At 38.4% G+C, this 21,569-nt stretch overlaps 1 protein-coding gene and 1 non-coding gene across 18 annotated transcripts in view; both read right to left on the bottom strand.

Annotated features, from left to right (window-relative positions):
* FHIT (fragile histidine triad diadenosine triphosphatase) overlaps window positions 1-21,569 on the bottom strand; it is a 1,470,752-nt gene that overhangs the window by 471,416 nt on the left and 977,767 nt on the right. The window lies entirely within an intron of this gene.
* LOC131764752 (U6 spliceosomal RNA) lies at window positions 9,172-9,274 on the bottom strand. Its single transcript, XR_009337950.1, has one exon. It is a non-coding gene; the product is annotated as a U6 spliceosomal RNA (small nuclear RNA).

The raw sequence follows: 21,569 nt of genomic DNA, 5'->3' as shown, positions 1-21,569 counted from the left end.
AGGCTGGTTGGATAGATAATCCAGACACATGCAGGGTTCCACAGCACAAAACATTTTTGAATGTCTTAGGTTATTACCTAAGCCAAAAGCAAAATTGATTTTTCCAGACATGTTCCAGTGTCTGCTCACCCTTTTCTGCTACCACCTGTCATCTCACTCCCCTGATAAAACTCTTGACATATTCTGCAGTATCCTCTACTCCTTTCCCATTCCAAACAGCTGTCTTCCCTTCCTGGCAGGAGCTCCCCAACATCTGGACGCTCAGGATGGCTACTGTTGTGATGGACAGATTCCATTTTATCCAAATACCCAGCTCTGAGAATATAAAATCAGCCTAAAGAGGGAGAAGTGCAAAAGCCTCGCCTGCTAAACAAATACTAGTTCAAGCAATTGCTGTATCGAAGCTGTAGAATTTAGAACAATTTCCTTTAAACCACAGTTTTGTGACACCTGTAATATGGTACAGAATATAAAATGCCATAATTCTGAGAGGATAAATGATGACATGCTTCCTAAGTTGCTACCCAGGTGGTGATAACAAATCCAAACTCTTAACTCAAACACAGGATTTCTGCTTCATGGTCTAATTTGATGTTTTGTTTTGTTTTCTTCCCCAACTAGATTTAAGAACAAAAACATGTGTGTTAGATGAAAATGGATGAGTTGAAGAAAAATAAATCACCTTCCTTCAGTTCACTGCCCCTATCCAATCAATCACCAGTTCCACCCTATACAACTTCCTAAATATGTATCGTCTCTTGCATATTCTGCTACAATAGTTTTTGTAACTGTTTTCCTATAGCCATTCTTCCCAACACTAAAACCTATTCTCTATAAACAGCTAGAGTGATATTTTTTTTTAAGTGCAGATTGGGTCATGCCTAAATCCCATTGATGGCTCCTCTTCCTCATAGGGTTAAACCCACATTAGTCCACAGGGACCCCAAAAACCCTTGCATGACCCTGGCCCCCGCTTTTCTCTCCAGCCTCACCTTGAGCCTCTAGCCCTCTCATTCAACGTATCCAACAGTGGCCGGTCTTCCATCATCCAAATACATCAAAATCCTCCCATGTTTAAGGTCTTCCTATGCTCTGTTCTCTTTGCCTGGCTCCCTCCTGCTCTTGTTCAGATCTTGATTTATGTGTCACTTCCTAAGAAAATTACTCTTTAGTCCACTGAAATATGTTAGGTATCCTTTTATACCTCTCATGAGATCATATAATCTTTCTTTGGGGCAGATTTTACAACTGTAGTTAATTAACATATTAAATCAAACATTAAAGAGATTTGCAAAACTATAAAACAATGCCATTCTCATATTTTTTTCAAAAATAGAGGTTTTTTAAAGTTATATTAATGTATAATGGATTTATTACTGTTATTTTAAATGAATTAATAGCTTAAACATTTCTTGGTTTTAATTTCTATTACAGTACATATCAATAGATACAACCATAGAAACAAAGGCCCTTTGGGTCTTTAATAATTTTTAAAAGTATAAATGGTCCTGAGACCAAAATGCTTAAGAACCACTGCATAGGAAATTATTTTATGGTTTACGAAAGAATGAGATAGTGTATTATAAGTAATATTAAATCTTTTAGAAAGTTATTTTAAATTTTACTTAAATACACTTTATGTGAGAAAGAATGTTTTCATGTAATATTGCTAACTTGGAAAAACTGTTATCATCTTATATACTGTTAAGTAAATTATAACAGGATTGGTTAGGCTGGGTCATGAGTAATGTGTTCATTACAACAAAGTTCAGAAGAAAATTCTACTTCCCATGATAAGCAGAGTTTACAGCTTTAAGGGAACAATTTTCTCCTTTAAAAGCATTTTAACAAATGTCACCTTTAATAACAAACATATAACCTCAAACTTTTGAGGCAAAATGCTTGAAAATCACAATTAAGACAAACCTTTTGATTGATTGTGATCTATTTAAGAACAGAAAAGTTCTTAACAGAAGAAACAATTTTTCTATGACAAGATACAAAGTATGTGTTCAGTAGTGATGGCAATAATCATTACCACAATAACAACATTCTCACATACAGCACTGTTCTAAGAGCTTCACAATTTTCACTTATTAAATCTTCCCTACAACTTTAGATACTATTATTATCAGCCCTAGTACTTGGACCTTGCCCCAGGTCCCACAGTTAAGTGAGAACAAGAAATGGGATTTGAATCTTAACGTTATGCTAATGAGAATGTGTACAGTAAACTAATCTCCTTTCTTGCCCTGCTTAAAAACGAATGTAAGGGCTAACACCATCAAGGCTTATTGCTTTATTTTCTCCAAATACTCATTCCAAAAACTTCTTCAAAGACTCTCCTGAAGCACCACTGTAGCTAGCAATCTCTGATTTTACTATAATTTTAACCAACGCCGAATGAAATGACTTGGAGCTTAGTTTCTTTACCTACGGTCTATCTACCCACTTACCTGTGCTCCACCCCCCCGCCCCGCCCACGCACAAACTATTTAATTTTCCCTTTACATCTGGTTTTCTCTTTTTAGGTTTTCAAGGCTGCTGAAGATTTTTCTGGCAATGATGGGTTTCTGCCCATTCATGATCCTTTTGGCAGACATTTAATCATCAAATACTAATGTTTCTCAGCCTACTGACTATAAGAAAGCTAATACGTTGAAATCTTTTCTTCCTTAATGGTCCTATTTTTCATTCAATATCTATTTCATCAGTTTGTGTAGCAGACACCGTAAATAACCAGAGTTTGGAGTCCCCAGTAATTGAGAGAAAATTCTATCCAAGGTTAATGTATTTATGTTAAACAGAAGGCAGTTTGTAGTCCTGAAATGAACTGAGTTATTTGTCCTGACATCTCCCTGATTAAAACAGTAAACTCTGTATAGAGTAAGGAACCTTGAAAGTAGTCAGAATTTTAGGGGAAATACTTCTTAAAATATATAACCAGATAGAGGGCTTCCAGATCATGTGACAGAATATTTTCATTTTCTCTGTTGAAATGTCAGTGTAAGTGATAGCCCCATGTCCCTTAGTGAATCTCCAAAAACCAACTATGCTTTCTCCTTGGAGGTTATTTTTTCCCCAATCATTCCATTTCTTTTCTTTTTTTTTTCATTTTTATTTTATATTGGAGTATATAGTTGATTAACAGTGACGTGTTAGTTACAGGTATACAGCAATGTGATTCATTTATACCCATACAAATATCCATTCTTTTTCAAATTCTTTTCCCATTTAGGTTAATACAGAATATTGAGCTGAGCTTGTCCTCACCCAGAGGCTAATGAAACAGAGATTTCAGGGTCCCTTGCTTTAAGGTCCCCTCCAAGACCCTGTATCTAATTGTATGGTGTTAATTTTGTATGCTTTATGCTAAGGAGGGCTCTAAAAATTGCATAATCTCCAGATCCTACCAAACCTCAATCTGCCTTATCTAAGTTCTAAATATTTCAGTGAACTTACTGTTACTGAATTTAACTACTCATACTTTCGTTTCCCCGTACCTGCACCTAGGGAAGATCCTTTGGTGTGACTCATGGACATCAGGTCCCTTGGCTACAAAAGCTTACTTCAACAAGAAAGTGGCAAAGAATTACAAGTCAGGATAGGTGGTATAAACATGAATTTTAGACCTAAATGTCTAGCAATAGGTGATTAGATTAAAAACAAGGTAAATCTGTGTCAGAGACAATGTGGATACTTCTCGCCCTAATTGGCCTGCATAATTTTAAAACATAAGTTAAAAATTGGGGGATTTCACATAATATGCAAATGTCAAGCTTCTTTCAAAAAACTAGAAGGTTTGACACAACTGGGCAAAAATATGCTTTGGCCTGAACATGTTTCCTACCCACTACTCTTCACTAATTTACACTGCCTGGCTCTCCCCTTGTAAGCATTTGTATATGCCACCCTCAAATTTTATGAATAATGTCCAAGAGATATCAGTAAAAAAATTAACTGACAATATAGCATTCATAGTATACTTCCACTTTCATTTAAAATGACGTATAAAATAAATTTTAAGACAAATACAAACAATACATAATTGTTTATTACGGTATGCAATTTTCTTTTAACTTTCAGGGGGAAAAGAAAAAATACAATTTTTTGATCCATTAGATTTTTTTTTTAATAATAAAAAAAAACATTTCCCACCACATTTAAGTACAACTTCAGTAGCAAATGCTATGTTGATAGTTTGGCCAAAAGGAGGACAAGGCAATAGTACTTGCTCAAATCCAGGGACTGCGGCACCAAAAATTTATTTTCCAGGCCAGAGCACAGAGAGAGGAAGCACGGATTAAGCATGTAGAGCTGGCACTTTCTTCACAGCAGTACGAGAAAAGAAAAACCACAAGAGATGCCATCCTTTTTGGATCCCAAATAACACCCAATTTACCAAAACCACTAGAGCAACTTGCGTGGACTGTTTTAATATGTATTCACAGCATGTGTCATTATGGCTCCTGGCTGCTAGTAAAAGAGAGGGCTAGCAACATGAATTAACAGTAAGACATGTGGTATATTACGGCTCCATAATGCCTAAAGAATTTAGCCAATGTCCTTATTATTCTTACTGTACCCGCACAGCTCCTGAGAATCATGAAACTGTGAATTCAACTGGTCCCAAATGCTAAATGGAAAACAAAGTATCTTGTAAAAGTATCCTTGAGTAACCTCTCCGTCTAGCTTCCTTTCTCATCCATTAACTCAGTACATGCTATAATCAACAGATTGTTCTGTTTTCTGAACCTTTTTTGCTTTGTTTAGGGCAAACAGAACTCTTCAGAGTAGATAGTCCAAGATTCTGGGTGGGAGAAAAACAAGTGCACCAGGAGAACAGCGGTTCAGTATAAAAGGAAAACCAGAACACTGCCTCCCATTATCACCGGCCTGGGTTGCCTAACAGGCATACACGTTCCCACCTGGCTCCCCTACAGTCCACTCTCCTTCCAACAGCCACAGTCATCTATGAGAGTATCAGGTTAGATCACATCACTTCTCAGCTTAAAATTCTCCCCGGGCTTCGATGCGTACTTAGAATAAAATGCAAACTTCTGCACACTGCCTACAAGGCTCCTTCATGATCTGGCCACGTACTTACTTCTGCAACTTCTCTTTGTACCATTCTTATTACTAAAACATGGCCAATCCCTGTCATCCCAAACTCTTGATATTTGATGCTCGCTCAGCCTGGAATACCCTTCCCATAGATTTTTTTTTTTTTTTTAAACGGGGGGTCCCTTCTCTTCCTTCAGATATTAACTCAAAGTCACCACTTCAAAGATTCTCCTACCTAGAGTAGAGCATCCATTTTCCCATTCCCAATCACATTGGCCTAGTTAAGGTTTTTCATTGCACTTGGTATGTGAAATTACTTTCTTTTCTATCAGTTTTCTTGTTATCTCTACACAAACACATGCACACACAGTCACACACACACAGAAATTTACACTCCATCAGGACAGAGGCCTTGTCTATCTTGCCTATTACTATCTTCGCAGCACCCAGAGCAGAATCCAGTAGGCAGTAAGTGCTCAAAAAACAAAATAGGGCATGAAAAAAATGAACCTGCTAGTTCATTTTTATCCTCTGAGTGTAACTGCTAAACTGCTAGTTTAGCAGTTACACTCAGACGATAATCAAGGGAGCGAAACTGAAATTACATGTGACTCAGCTGGTTGAAGTTTTATCTAACATGAGAAACAATATCTTCTTTCTGTGAAAACAGCCCTGGTCCCTCTTACTAGGGTGGGCAAAACACAAGCCCTAAAGAAGAAAATTTATTCCTCCACAGTCCGTTGCATGTTTGCCAAACTTCAATCATTCACCTTCCCTCCTGTACAGTTTGTGCCATTTCTCAGTACCACGTGTATCAATTATTTACTCAATTTTTTTTTCCACACAACATTTTTTACTCAAGCCTCAATACTAATCAACAAAATTTGTAAAATAATGGGTGTTCTGGGGACTATATATATATATATATATATATATATATATATATACACACACACATATATATATATATTTCCAAATCACATTGCAATTAACCTTTGGCTATTAAAACACACATTCATGTTCATATATATTTTTTCATCTAAAAGGATCTCTTCCCACACTCAAGGAAACAGTTCATTACAAATGAAGGGAGACACTCTTCCTGGGGTTCAAGCTCCCCTTAGACAGGCATTACACAGCAGAGTTCCATGGGGAGAGCTGGTGTTTACTAAGCCCTAGCTCTATGGCAGGCCCTGTGCAAGCTCTTTATTAAAAGACCCAATTTGAGGAGGTACTCATATTATTTGTTTTGCAGGAGAGGACTAGGTATGAAGAGCTTAAATGTTTGCTCAAGGTCACTGCTATGGATGGAATGTCTGCACCCCCCCAAATCCATATGTTGAAGCCTTAATCCCCAATAGGATGGTATTTGGAAGTGGGGCCATGAGAAGGTAATCAGAATTAGGTTAGGTCATGCAGCTGGTGCCCTCATGATGGGATTCATGTTCTCATCACAAGAAGAGAAGACAGGAGCACTCACTCTCTGCCGTGTGAGGACACAGCAAGAAGGTGGCTGTCTGCAAACCAGGAAGAGAGGCCTCACCAGAAGGCGACCATGCAGGTACCCTGATCTTAGGATGCCCAGCCTCCAGAATTGTGAGAAATAAATGTCTGTCACTTAAGCCACCCAGTCCATAATATTTTATTATAGCAGCCCAAGTTAAGAGAGTCACACATCTAGGAAACAGCAGAAGTAGGACTCAAATTCAACTGTGCCACGCACCAGAGTCTGTTCTCTTAACCCTGTATAATGTGGCATCTATGCAGTGCATAATCAATCTGTGCTTTGTTTCATAATAAAAACACTTCTTTCCTGAGGTACTAACAGGAGAGTTTTAATTTACTAATATAAAAGCTGCACACACACAGTTGACTTCCCTTCATGACTCCTAAGCAACAGGCTTGTTGAGAGTCTACAAGCTCAGCCCTCTTTTCACTATTCAATAAATTTAAGTGTTGCTAATCTAATCACTGTCTTTCATACTATTAGACTTTTATTTTCATAATTACAGGCTGCCAGGGGCTTCTTCCAAAGCCCCCCGCTAAGTCTCCACCCCAGATACAGGTGTAAATTGCTTTCTTAGCACCACTGGGAATTCTCTGAGAAATGACTGAAACTTTGGATCTCACTACCTAGGAGAGACCTCTGGTTTCTCTCCCCTTCAGCAGCCCTCAGTGGGAGTCAGAGCACCCCCAGCTGACCAGGCTTGCCCCTGAGTCTCCTCACTCTCAAAGTCCAGTGAGCTCACAGTTCTGTACCTGTGTTTTGTCACCTTTTTTCCTGATGTTTGCATGGCTGTCAAAACAACATATTAAGCTTGGTAGCTTTTAAATCAACTTGTAGAAGTATGTCTTCATGTCCTACGTAAAGTTTTAACTATACAAAATAAAAAATTAACAATAACAGCTCATCTTTATGGAGTTCCTATTAAGCACCATGCTAAGAAATTTAACATATTTATTCCTCCAAAAAAGAAAAAATCCATGTGAAGTAGCTATTTATTTTTTTCTCATTTTATCCCTGTCTTATAGAAAAGTGAGGTCTATACAGGTTGTTTAACTTGCCCAAAATCAAGTTGAAAGGAGAATCCAAGCTTCCTATTCTGAAGATCCACTACATATACTATATACTGTCAGTATATACACAATGGTCAAGGTAAAACTGTCCTGAGCTGATCCTTACACAAAACTATGACAAACAACAGGAGTAGACCAATTTTTCTGTAAATGCAGAGGTTAATTAACCTAAGTATTGAAGAAAATTTGTTTTTTAGTAAAGAGTGTGCTTCCTTTTCCTTCAAGACCTATAACCTGCTCTTGTAGGTGTCTTCACTGATTTTTCAAGGATCTTCTGAAGGTTGCCTTCATGAAGTCTCTCCTTATATTTATGTTCCTACTAGATTATAATCAGGGTAACCATGAAGTTCCGGTTTACCCACGTTCTGGCAAACTTCCTCTTTTGGAAGGCAAATTGTATGGCTTCCCTAACCATGCTCGCCACGAGGGCAGGCTGGGCCTTCTCTTTATATCTGTCACCAGGATTTTCAGATTTCAAATCAATACAGGAGTACAGCTTGTTAAATTGTCCTCTTCCACAACTAGGTATAATTTCTCCATTACTGGATCTTTCATTGCACTTTGCTTCTGTCCCCCTTCCAAGAATGATCACATACTGACTTTTTAATAGTTCACAGACCACACTCTGTTCCGCTATGGTAGCCCTAGGTCCCTACTCATCTTTTATCCCCTGGGCACCTGGTGAGATGCTTTATCCAGGGATGTAGTTAACTACATACTGACAAACTACACTGGATATTCTTACAATGTCCCACCTTAGTTCACTGTTTCACGCAAACACTTACTGAGGACTTACACCAGATCCTAGGAAAACAAGAGAGACAGGTACGTGCCTCCTCTGAAGTGATCTACAGTCTAAAGGAGCAACTGCCAATGGAACGGAAAATGAGAGAGCTGATGACAAATGCAAAGAATGTTGGTGGAAATCAGACAGAATGTCTGTCTTTGCCTAAGGAGTGGGAGAAAGTTCAAAAAGAAGGCTAAAACACCAGGAGGTATGGTCCAGATAGAAATATCCTGAGGACTGGGGGTGCGGGGAGGGAGTTGGAGAGGCCCTCCCAGGCAGGGAGGAAAGAAAGGGCAGACACAAGAAAGCATGCAGCCTGGTGCTCGTTATGTCACATGGCACTCGAAGGTTGGAGTTTAATATCCCAAGGGAGATAAGGAGAAGTAGTAGAAAGGCTTACCTCCCAAAAGGCTTTTCTGTTAAATACTACAGAAATAATTAATAAGCATTTAATGCAAAATGTGTCCTTTTTTTTTTTTTGAACATCAGAATTCAGTAGTAGCTTTTAATTTAATTTTTTTTATTGGAGTAGAGTTGCTTTACACTGCTGTGTCAGTTTCCACTGCATAGCAGAGTGAATCAGCCATATGTATAAATATATCCCCCCTTTTTTGGATTTCCTTCCCAATTCGGTCATCAGAGAGCACCGAGTAGAGTTCCCTGTGCTATACGGTAGCTTCTCATTAGTTATCTGTTTTATACATAGTACTATATATATATGTCAATCCCAACCTCCCAATTCAAAAAATATGGAATGACTCACGAATTTGTCATCCTTGTGCAGGGGCCATGTGAATCTTCCTTGTATCATTTCAATTTTAGTATATGTGCTGCTGAAGTGAGCACAACATTTGCCCTCTTTTAAGACAGTGATGTGGGGATCGACAGAACTGAGCTGTAACTTGAAACAATGGTAGGATGGGGGAGGGGACAGATGACCTATAAACAGCATATTCTGGGCTAAGACGAACTAAAACCTTCTTCTTCTTTGTATTTCCGTTAACAGGACTGGTAGAGGACAAAGCCCTGCTTAGGAATTCAGTCATGTTAAAGGAAAAAATGGTCATTTCAACACTCCTGTGAGTCTACCTTGCTGAAGGGACCCAGAGTGGCTGGATCCTCTGTTTGTAAAACATAATACTGGGCTTCCCTGGTGGCGCGGTGGTTAACAATCCGCCTGCAAGTGCAGGGGACACAGGTTCGAGCCCTGGTCTGGGAAGATTCCACATGCCTCAGAGCAACTAAGCCCGTGTGCCACAACTACTGAGTCTGCGCTCTAGAGTCCGCAAGCCACAACTACTGAAGCCCACACACCCAGAGCCCATGCTCCACAACAAGAGAAGCCACTGCAATAAGAAGCCCGCGCACTGCCAACGAAGAATAGCCCCGGCTCACCGCAACTAGGGAAAGCCCGTGCACGGCAGCAAAGACCCAGTGCAGCCATAAATAAATAAATAAATGAATGAATGAATGAATGAATAAATTTGTAAAAAAGAAAAAAACATAATATTGGATCATGGGATGAGGCCCGCCAACAGAGAGTTGATGTGATGACTGTAGGAAGACACAGGTTGGAACAGATGTTAACAACTGGCCTCAGGGCAATTCGACCTGGCACACCATCTGGGAGAGATGCCTTGTGTCGGAGAATGACCAGTGGATTTTTACAAGAGAGCTGTCCTCTGTTCAATTAAAAATTATTGCCTGTATTATACTGCTATGTTCTGTGAGCCCCCTCCTTTAGCCTGAAGCTTTAGTGTGTCTGCTGTGCTCCGGGGCTGCAGGTAATTAGTACTTTGAGAAAATGAGAAACGGACAGTGTCCAGGCTGGAAGGAAGCAAGTAGGGAAAGCAACAGTTAGTTGTCACCAGAGTCTAGATACAGAGGAGGGAGGAACAGTCGGGAAGGGGATTCCGAGGAGTATGTGAGTGTCTCTAGAATGAGAAGTAATAATCACGCTGCAGTCCTTTTTTCTTGACACGTGCTGGTTTCCGAGCAAGCTTCCCTCTGTGGACACTCACGTCTCACCTCCTGTCTAAAACTGCTCTGGCCCTCCATGTGAAAGCGAGTCTCTCTCTTCTCTGGCAAAAACATCTACCTATCTAATGTGGTAACTGAATCAGATTTCATTTAAAGAAAAATCAAAAGTCTTTTCCACACATCCACAAAACAAAGCACTTAACCTCAATAAACTAACAGTTAGGGACTCACCTAATGGTCTAGTGGTTAAGACCTCAACCTCCCAATGCAGGGGGCCCGGGTTCCATCTCTGGTCGGGGAACTAGATCCTGCATGCATGCTGCAACTATCAATAAAAGATCCCGCATGCCGCAACTAAAGATCCTGCGTGTGGTGACTAAGACCCAGCACAGCCAAATAAATAAATAAATAAATAAATAAATAAATAAATAAATATTAAGGATAAATAAATAAACTAGCAGTTAGGAGGATGAGAAAAGGTACAAGAGCTCAGAGGTACGTAGCAAATCAAAATTCTTCCCACTCGTGTGAAGGAAGTAAGCCAAAATAAGCTCTCTTCTCGGACTAAACCATATAACACGACACATATTAAAACGATGGGTTGGAGCAAAGAACTGCAACCATCCGTGATTCGGTGGAATACCCAAACACTCCCCACCAGTTTCACAGAACTTCAACGGCACCAGAAAATGACATTTACTGAGATTCTTAATAAAAATGAACATATTTGGCTGTTTCATACGTTATTGTATTTTTTGGCATATGTTTCGGAACTCAAATACCTTAACTCTGCTCGTGAGTGAGACAGGGTTCCCCAGAGGCCCACTCTCCTTCACAACTCGGGGTAAGTAAGGGAATGAACGTTTCCTGACTCTCGCCAGGGAGACAGCTTAATTCAAGTGTGTTATGTTTTCATTATTTGTATTTTCTCTTGAAATGTGAGGGCTGTCTGCAAGTCTTGTGGCATATGTTTTTTACCTGCCTCCGTTCAGTGATTTCCTGGAAGAAGGAAGAAAATGGTTAACTAAACAACTCTTGGGGTCTTGCTTTAATATATACAGCATTTATCCCCAATTAGGTTAACTATGGATCACTGTTCAAAAATATTCGTACAAGACCCTTGAACAAGTATTACATAGCAACTAGTTCTGGTCTCTATGCTTAAGTTAACTTAAGCATAACTAACTTAAGCCACTAACCTGGGTCCACACACCATATTTTACTTAGATTTCAAACCTCATTGTCCAACACTTTAGCCACTAGCCAGATGTGGCTATTCAAATTTAAATTAATTAAGATAAAATAATATTAATACTGTGCTTCCTTAGTTCACGAGGCACATTTCCAGTGTGTATAGCCACATGTTGACTAGTGGCTGCCATACTGGACAGCACAGATAATAGAACAGGTCCATCATTGCAGAAAGCCTTATTGGACACTGCTGACTTAAAGTATAAAACGACATCATCAACAGTCAAATATTAAGGGGAAATATAACATTTTATTTAATATACTAAAAATATGTATTGGTATCCAAGCCAATATCCAGAAATTCAAATGTTCACCTTTATCATTGTAAAATGATATTATAATTCCTCATTTATACTTCTTAAGCAATAGTGTCAGATCATATTACTCTGGTGCAGACAAAGGATTTTTTTTTTTAATTGCTTCCCTAGACTCCGTCTGATCATAAAAAAAGAAAACACAGGTAGCGTAAGACAAACAGATAATGAACATGCAAGCTCATTGCATTTGTGGGGTGTTTTTTTTTTTTTTTTTTTTTTTTGGCGGTATGCGGGCCTCTCACCGTTGTGGCCTCTCCCGTTGCGGAGCACAGGCTGCGGACGCACAGGCTCAGCGGCCATGGCTCACGGGCCCAGCCGCTCCGCGGCATGTGAGATCTTCCCGGACCAGGGCACGAACCCGTGTCTCCTGCATCGGCAGGCGGATTCTCAACCACTGCGCCACCAGGGAAGCCCTGCATTTGTGTTTTGAAAGAGACAACTTACTGGTCTTGCAAAGAAAAGTTCAGTTCATAAAAGGAAACTCAGTTGCTCTGGTCCCTGAGTTAATTGTGAGAAGAATGCCTTTTTGTCCAAAAGGATTATCACAACGTTTTGATAACCATTCTAATTTCATTAGATACAGCCACAGAAACTCCCCAGAAATAATTTTATGAGATAGGGTCAAATATGCTAATGAAGGCCCTCTCCCATCTTTCCTCTGAGCTACTGCCATATTTGTAATTTGGAAGGATTTTTCTACTTACTATCCTACTGTGCAATGATAAAACACACACACATCCACACCCTACATGACACATACAACAAGGTTATCTATCCATAATATTGGTATTTATCATCTAATTGTATTCACATTTTTTTTAAGTAAAATCAGTATACATATACAAGTTCAATGAATTTTTACAGTCTGAACACTTCCATATAACCAACACTCAGAAAAAGAAATGGGATGTTATCAGCACCCCAGACCTCATGGAGCCTTCCAGAGACCATCTCCTCAAGGGTAACCAACAACTGGACTTCCAACACCACTGGTGAATTCTGACCATTTTCATGTCTTATATGCACGGGACTCTCTTGTGTCTAGCTTCTGTCAGTCAACAACATGCTATCTAGTTTTGGCAGATCCTCTTTGTCACCATAAGGTGATGACCATTTGGCTTTCCCACCCCACCATACAGAAGAGTTAATCCTTAATGAGGAGGTACCATGTATCAAGTACTATGCTAAGCTACAACTCATTTAACTCCCCAAACAAGAAGTATTATCTCTTTTAAATAGATGAGTACACTATGGCTAGGCAATGACCCCCACTTATTCAATTAAACACTAATCTAGGTGCTACTGTGAAGAGATTTTTCAGATGTAATTCAAATTTCTAATCATTCAAATTTAAACTAGGGAGATAATCCTGGGTGGGCCTGATATTCGTTAAAAAGAAGGTCTCAAAAGCAAGGTGAGGCGTCAAAGAGAAAGGGGAAGGAAAAAGAGGAGGAGGGGATACATTTTTTTCTGGAACAGGTAACAATGAGCAATGATCATACATTAATTTATACATGTTAATAACAGATGGTAAACCAATTCAGAGGCCAGTGTCTGCAGAGAATTTTTGAGTGGAAACTAATGGTAAAAATGGCGGAGATTGTAGTTATTAAGGTTTCTAGTTTTTTCCCCAAGCCAGCTCTGATGTCCTATATTCTTGCATAATGTCCCTAAGTATACTCTCAATTTTCAGATCCTTGGTCTCGATTTCAGGTTCAGAAAGTAACGTCACTGTATTTGTGGAAGGCTGGTGGAAGGCAGTGTTACTGGACAGCCACATGTCTCAGACTTCTAATTGTCTTTCAAAGCAATCTCAGTGAAAGGCTTTCCTTGAGTGGACCTGAATAGATTTCAAGTAAACCCATACGTTTTTTAAGAACAGAAACTATTTCTTCCGTTATCACATTCCCCTTAACATATATCCTAGAGCAGGATTAAAGGTAAGTACCTATAAATGTGGATGCATAATACCATTTATCTTCCCTTTTTCTTTTTAAGGCTGATATAAAAATTGTTCTCCATTTTCAGAGGTGAAATTAAGGCCAAAATGAAATTCTTAATTTCCCCTTCCACAGCTGTTCTCCTCAAGTCTTCTCCATCTCGATTGTTATTCTCCCCCAGTCACTCGATGTCTTAAGCCAAAATTATAGTAAAGATCAACAAGTGGGTTCTGCCTCCAAAACTGGTCAGTTCTCTCTATCTCCATCATCACACTCTTGTTTGGGCCACACTGATGCCAAACCCAGACAAAGAGTCCCTAGGTGATCTCCCAGCTTCCACTAAGCTCTGATATATACAGTTCCTACAGGGTAGGAACTCTGTTTTTTTTTTTTTTAATTGTAAATTAGGTAATAACACTCCCCTGCTAAAAATCCCAACTGAGACTAGATATTTGATGATACTAAAGAATTACTGAAAAGTTATAGGTGTGATAATGGTACTGTGGCTATGTTTTGAAAAAGAGTTTCTATGCTTTAGAGAGAGTGAAATATTCACAAAGAAAATGACAGGCCTCTAACTTCAAATTATGTGATGGCGTTGGGGAGAGAGCACAGATAAAACAAAATTGGCCATGAGTTGCTAATTACTGAAACTGGATAATGGGTACATGGGGAGTCTTTATATTTCTCCATTTTTCGTGTATGTTTGAAATTTTTGTGATAAAACGTTTTAAGATCTCCATTGGCTCCTGAATGCACTTAGAATAAAATTCCAAGAACTTGCCTTGGTCCAAAAGGCCCTCTATGATCTGATTCCTGCTCACCACTCTCAGATCTCCTCCAGTACCCAGCTCTGCCTATTAACTACCCAAGAGCTACAAGGGTTATCCCTGTGCCTTAATCATGCCAAATGTTTGGACACTTCGGGGCCTTGAGGTATGCTCTTCCATCAGTCTGGAGAGCTCCTCCCCAGATGTTCTCATGGGTGGCTCCTTCAGGTAGCATCACTCTCTGGAGAGCCTTCTCTGACTATGCTATCTAAAGCCATCCTGCCTCCTTGCCCTCCTCCTACCCACCCATTCCACTGCCCTTTCCCTACTCAGCCTCTTATGTTCTTTCATTCTTTTGCTTTATTTTCTTCATAATCCTTATCATTTTTTGGAAATCATCTTTTTTCTTGAATAACTCATTTTTAAATAAGCCATTTGTCATCAGTGTCTCCTCTACCACTAGACTATGTGCTCAGACAAAATTGGAACCTTGTCTGTCTGGTTCACTTTCATGTTCCCTGGGCCTACAATAGTGCCTACCAGAAAAGTAGGAGTCCAATGAAGACCCAGTCAATGAAGCCTCTATTAGACCTGACCATGAAGACTGCATACATTTCGCATGAACATCAAAAAGAATAACTAATGTCTTAGAAAGTTAAACTATCCTTACATGTGTTTACGTATTGTTTTAATGGATACTTAATACCTACGGAATTCCTTTGAATTAAACAGATCAACATAATGAGTAAGTAAATGCTTACACATATTAATATAATGAATAATTAATACTTTCAAGTTTCCTTTGAATTACGTATAAGATATCCATATGCATATAGTATTATTTTGATACCCCATATCTGATAAGATGATTACTGGATAATATAGAAAGAAATGACAGCTTGTGATTGCTACATTTCCAGCAAAAGATTTTGCTAAATGTATTGTTGCCAGACTTCACACTTTAAAATTCATTTCTAAGATTCTTAGCTGGTTTTAAACCATGTCAGCATAATATTTATTTCCTTTCAGATGTTCCTGGCTGCTGAAAGAATTGATTTTTAAGATTTTTCCCATTGACCTGTAAGGCTGTGAAGAAGAGATAGCTCTTCTTAATCTCAAAGATCCAAGCTAAGCTTACACTCCCTGGCCATTGTGCAGGTGTCACCTTCCTTGCTTGCTTCTTTATGTATTGTTGGAGAAACACAAATGTATTAGTTATAGGACACTGGTAGGTTTTAAACCCTCTTTGAAATCTTGCTTTAATAACGATGGCTCAGCATCATTTGAGGATAACTGTACCCAGTTATCATAGATATAATAAAGTATATTTTAAATTTTAATATACCTACCTTCCCAAGTATAAATTTATTCTGGGGCTTTGAGGGACCCAAGAGCACCAGGAGAAGTGTAAATAACATGTGATTTCTGAGATGGTAGACCGAGGGAATGGAAGACAGATTTTAAAACACATACAAACCCATGGACACTATATTTAAAGCAATTTGGTTTTCTAACTGGTAAATCCAAATGAGGCAGGAACAGTAACAAAAGGAAGACATAGCTTCTCAAATCCACCCATTTCCTTAAAAGCAGACCAGTCTAGATCCTAATCATTCAGTAACCTTCAAAGGCCATTCTCCACCTTCCTCTCTTTCAAAGCAATTAAAACATCAGATACTCAGATCTTTAAATAACTGGCAAGACAGTTCTCTGTTAAGGAGTTTGTTAATGTATATCCTTCCCAAACATCTGAGAAACTCCAGAAGAGAACATTGTATAAAGACTGGTACTTAAGCTCACATAGAAAGCAGCACCCTTGGCAGTCTACAGTGAAGAAATTTAGATGGCAATGGTAGCCCAGCCTGAAGACACTATTATAAAGGGAAGCCTGGAAAACATCACGACAGGAAGTTGTCACCCTTACTTGGACTACAGAGAGTATACTATGTTCCTTAAAGAGGTTGGTTCCAGAAGGAAGGTACAATAAGTAGAAGCAAAAAGCAAAACTCAATACAGCAATCCTCCCAGTGCTTTATTAAAAAAAAAAAAAAAAATCTATCTATCACTAGCTCTTGTTTGCTTCAGAGCTCATAGAGTAGTGTTAGACTGGAATTCCTTCTGCTGGAAAACCGAGAGGACATTTTGTCTTGCATTTTGTCTCCAGCAATCCCAGTCTGCATGCAATTCCCCAAACACGCTCTCTACTGGACACAGCTCTCCCCACACACACAGGCTTGTTGTCTGCTACAGTACTTCTTGCTTATTTTAAAACCCAAGGTGGAGGCTACTTCATTCAGAAAGCCTTCCTGTCTCATTTTCAGGTCAATGCCACACTTCCATATGCTTTGATCTTACTGACTCCATGCTTTAATGACTGGTATTTTTCCAAGAAATTATAATTCACTTTCTAAATGTTTGTCACTGGATGAGGCCCACGGGGACAACGATGGTTTCTTACTTGGGTCTGTGTCTCTAGCAGCTTGTTTGGGGCCTGATACAAAGAGGCTTCTCAGGAAACAATGAATGAAAGAGTAAAAGAATGAACAGAAGAGTGAACAAATTAAGCAAGCCAGTATCGCTTTAAACTCCTTGTTTGAATCCAATGCCCACCACTACACTTACACTTCACGCCCAGTAGAGGTTACCATCTGCTTACCTCTTCAATCTTAAACATTGTTAAATATTGAAGTTCATTTCATGATCTCTAAAGGTTGGTGAAGGGCCCAGGCACAATGGCTTTACAACTGAGTAATTTACTGTTGTATAATTTGTTATTGTGTAATTATTGCTGTAAGTAATTTATTGCTTCCTTAAGGAGTGGTTCTTATGTATTTTTTAATCACTAGTTGTCCTTTTTTGTAAATGGAGATGCTCATGTATCCATCAATTAGATGCTACCAATTTTACAAAATGATTGAGTGCTTTACTTACTTTTTTCCCTCAGTTATATATACAAGTAATACATGAAAATACCCTCATTGTAAAAAAAATTTAAACAATATAGAAAAATTTGAAAACTCTCCCTTACGGCTCCTACCTTATCTACGTCCCTCCACAGAGGCAACCTTTATTGTCAATTTCAGACCTTTCTCCATGCATTTAGCTATACGCATACACAGACATCTTTTGTGTTGTTTGGGTGAGAGTATTGTACATATGTTGGATCAAGAGGTTTTGCAAAGGTTTTGCAAACTTCTGTGGTTTAATTAACAATATGTTTCAAAGACATTCCCATGTCAGAAACATACCTCGTACTTTTTACCTACCAGCATTCCATACTTTGGGTATATCTAGTTTATTTAATTATTCCCAGGTTGATCAAAATATCAGTTTTTTTACTCTTAAAAATCCCTGCACATGTCTCTGTATATAAAGGTGCCAGGAATTAATGAGTTAAACAGTATGCATAAAACAAGCTTACCAGAGTACAAGACTGTTTCTGCTCATCCTTACAAATATATTGAATATCAACAGGGTTTTGTTGTTGTTGTTGTTGTTGTTCAATCTGATGACACCAACTATGTTCTACATGACCTAACCCAGTGTGGAATCACCTATGTTCGTATTCATCGTAGGTCACTGTGACTGGCACACAGGTTCAACTGAAACATACAAAAGGGCTCCTACTCAACTCTTAGCTCACATCCCAGTAACATAAACATGGATTCAATATCACTTCATGTTTAAACATCAGGAGGGAGATACTGGAATAAGTGTCTTCCTATAAACTATCTCGTTTCACCCTCTTAACATCCAATAAAATAGAAATTTTAATTTCTATTTTATAGATGACCAGAGTGAGGCTGCCTTCCCAAGGTTCCCAAGCTCTACACCAGGAACTGCTAAATAGCCCCAGAATTTGGAAATTGCACGAGAGTGCTACTTAGTTCAAACTTTTCCAGGTTTTTATTATTCCCTGATGCCTAAGATCCTGCTCTTACATACCAGTATCCACTATTATTTTAAAAAATACTGGGCTTCGGAAACACACTTAGAAGAATAGATGCTAAGAGAATACAAATATTTATACAGGAGCAAAAATATAAATTTATTGGACACCTGCCCTTTTTTTAATGAGTTCCTCAGATTTTCCCCCAGAACTAATATCTAAGACATGAAATGGCACAGAATAAAGCCCATGATGACTAAGATAAACTATATGAGAATGGATATTGTCCTTTACATCTTGGCAATACCTAATAATATTAAATATTTAAAATCTTGGCGAGTAATAGAAAAGAACCCACAGTTATACTGTTAATTTAAGACATTTGCCCTAATATTAGAAATAAAAATTTGTACTGAGGAAACAAAATAATTTTCACATCACTCAACTAGTTCTATTAAGAAAATTTTCGAAGTCATGTTTTTTAGCACCAACTAAAATGAACAGAAAAACGCTTTGTAAAATGTTGAGAAACATGAAATGAAAGGTTAAAATATTTCACTATGTATATGTTATGCTGGAACCTTGAAGCTATCACCTACACAGAACGGTACTTTAAAGATTACTTGAGTGTGTTTTCTGAAAGTATGAAATGATAGATTCATTTTTAAAACCCTCAATGTCGTAGTACTCTTACTTTGCCTGACAGATGACAAGGCTTAAGAAAGGCAAAGATCAGAGCTGCAGGAACGACAACAACAAAAGAGTTGGTACCAAATTCACTTCCCCTTCATGCCAACACTTTCTTCTCCCTTATCAAACAACAAAGCAAAAAGAAAAGTACTGAATGTGAAAACCAGAGAGATTCCCCATGACTGAGCCTTGGCAAGTACAAATGCATTAGCAATGAAGCTGATTCCTGTGACCTTTTCAATTATGATAACCCCTCAAAGAAAATTAAAACCATTTACTAAAACATGGTCCAAGGAGTTCCACAGGTAATTGAAGAAAACATTTAGGAACATCCCTGGCACTTTTCTAAGTATGTACATACTTAACACACGTCTATTCTTACTCTACAGCCCTTCCAGGCATGATTATTTGTGAGCAAAACGTCAAACTTAATTCGAGAGACATTTTTAAAAAGCCTATATTTCCAGAACTTTTGACCTTCATTTTCCTCTTACATGTATTTATGTTTTGAAATGGGAAGATCTAAAAAGAGGGGGATTACCAAAGGGGAGGGAGGCTGGGGAATGAGTGAAATAGGTGAGGGAAGCTAAGATGTACAAAATTCCACTCACAACATAAATGAGTCACAGGAATGAAATGTACAGCCTGGGAAATACAGTCAATTATAGTGTAACATCTTTGTATGGTGAGAGATGGTAACTAGACTTATCACAGTGATCATTTTGTAATGCATAGAAATGCCAAGTCACTATGTTGCGTAGCAGGAACTAACATAGTGTTGTAGGTCAACTATACTTCAAAAAACAAACAAACTCATAGGAAAAGAGATCAGATTGACGTTACCAGAGGTGAAGAGCTGGGGGAAGGAGGAATTGCAGGAAGGTGGTCAAAAGGTACAAACTTCCAGTTATAAGATAAATAAGGACTACAGATGTAATGTATAACATGATAAATATAATTAACACTGTTGTATGTTATATACAAAAGTTGTTAAGAGAGGAAATCCTAAGAGTTCTTATCACAAGGAAAAAACGGTTTTTTTCTTTTTCTTTTATTTTGTATCTATATGAGATGATGAATGTTCACTAAAGTTACTGTGGTACTTCATGATATACGTAGTTCAAATCATGCTGTACACCTTAAACGTAGACAGTGTGATAAGTCAATTATATCTCAAATTAGAGAAGGAAAAAATATTTAAGACACTGTTATGTAACATCCCAAAGGTAAAAGTGCCCTATATTGATTATTTTGCAGATAAAGTATTTTATGAAGTCTAAAATTTTGCCAATTATCATTAAAAAATACATAGAAAATGGAAGTAGTGCATGTGAACAATGTGTTTATTTTTTATCTTTTGTGATATTCTGCTAATTAAACTGAACATTCAAATATAAAATAAAAATGATAATATAAAAAGAGGGTGGGGCTTCCCTGGTGGCGCAGTGGTTGAGAGTCCGCCTGCCGATGCAGGGGACGCGGGTTCGTGCCCCGGTCCAGGAAGATCCCACATGACGCGGAGCGGCTGGGCCCGTGAGCCATGGCCGCTGAGCCTGCGCGTCCGGAGGAGCCTGTGCGCCACAACGGGAGAGTCCACAACAGTGAGAGGTCCGCGTACCGCAAAAAAAAAAAAAAAAAAAAAGAGGGTGACTATGTACTCTTTTCTGCTTCATGAGAATTTGATAGTCAATTAAGGAATTAATACATCATTTAAAATGTATCCTTTTGTTTTGGATATGACAAACATGTGAAGAGGCTTTCGAGTCCCCAGAATTTTCAACGACTTCCTAGTGAGCAAAAATTTCCCCGAAGCATAGAAACATGTATATATTTAACTTTAAATAAAGTTTAAATAAAGAAAAGTGATACAAGTTTGCCCTTGTTCAATTTCCACTTAATGAGTAAGTAGACTAAATATTTACAGAAATGAAAGATCACCTGATTGTTGGACTTGAATAAATTGACTTCATTTTAGTGCCCAGAAAAGAAGCCATGTCTACAGATAAGATGTCCAAGAAGCTGAAGGCTTGGTTCTTCATTCAGCTCTCCTCCTTATTGGCCTTATGAAAATTAGCTGGGCAGTCAACCAATGGGAGCCTGCATTTCTCATGAATTGAATGGTAATACTGGCATATGCTATCATAAGTACAACAACAGACAGGAAAAGTTTTTGAAAATTATATAATATTATGTAAACAAGCATGTGGTGTTACAATTAGTAGTTCTAGTTTACAAAGTTAGATTCTCAGTATCAACAGCATTGATCTACCACAGCAGATCAGAGACAAGTCACCCTGCACTGAA

This window comes from Kogia breviceps, chromosome 10, assembly GCF_026419965.1.
Source record: "Kogia breviceps isolate mKogBre1 chromosome 10, mKogBre1 haplotype 1, whole genome shotgun sequence".
Taxonomy (NCBI): Eukaryota; Metazoa; Chordata; class Mammalia; order Artiodactyla; family Physeteridae; genus Kogia; species Kogia breviceps.
This window is presented reverse-complemented; position numbering and strand designations above follow the sequence as displayed.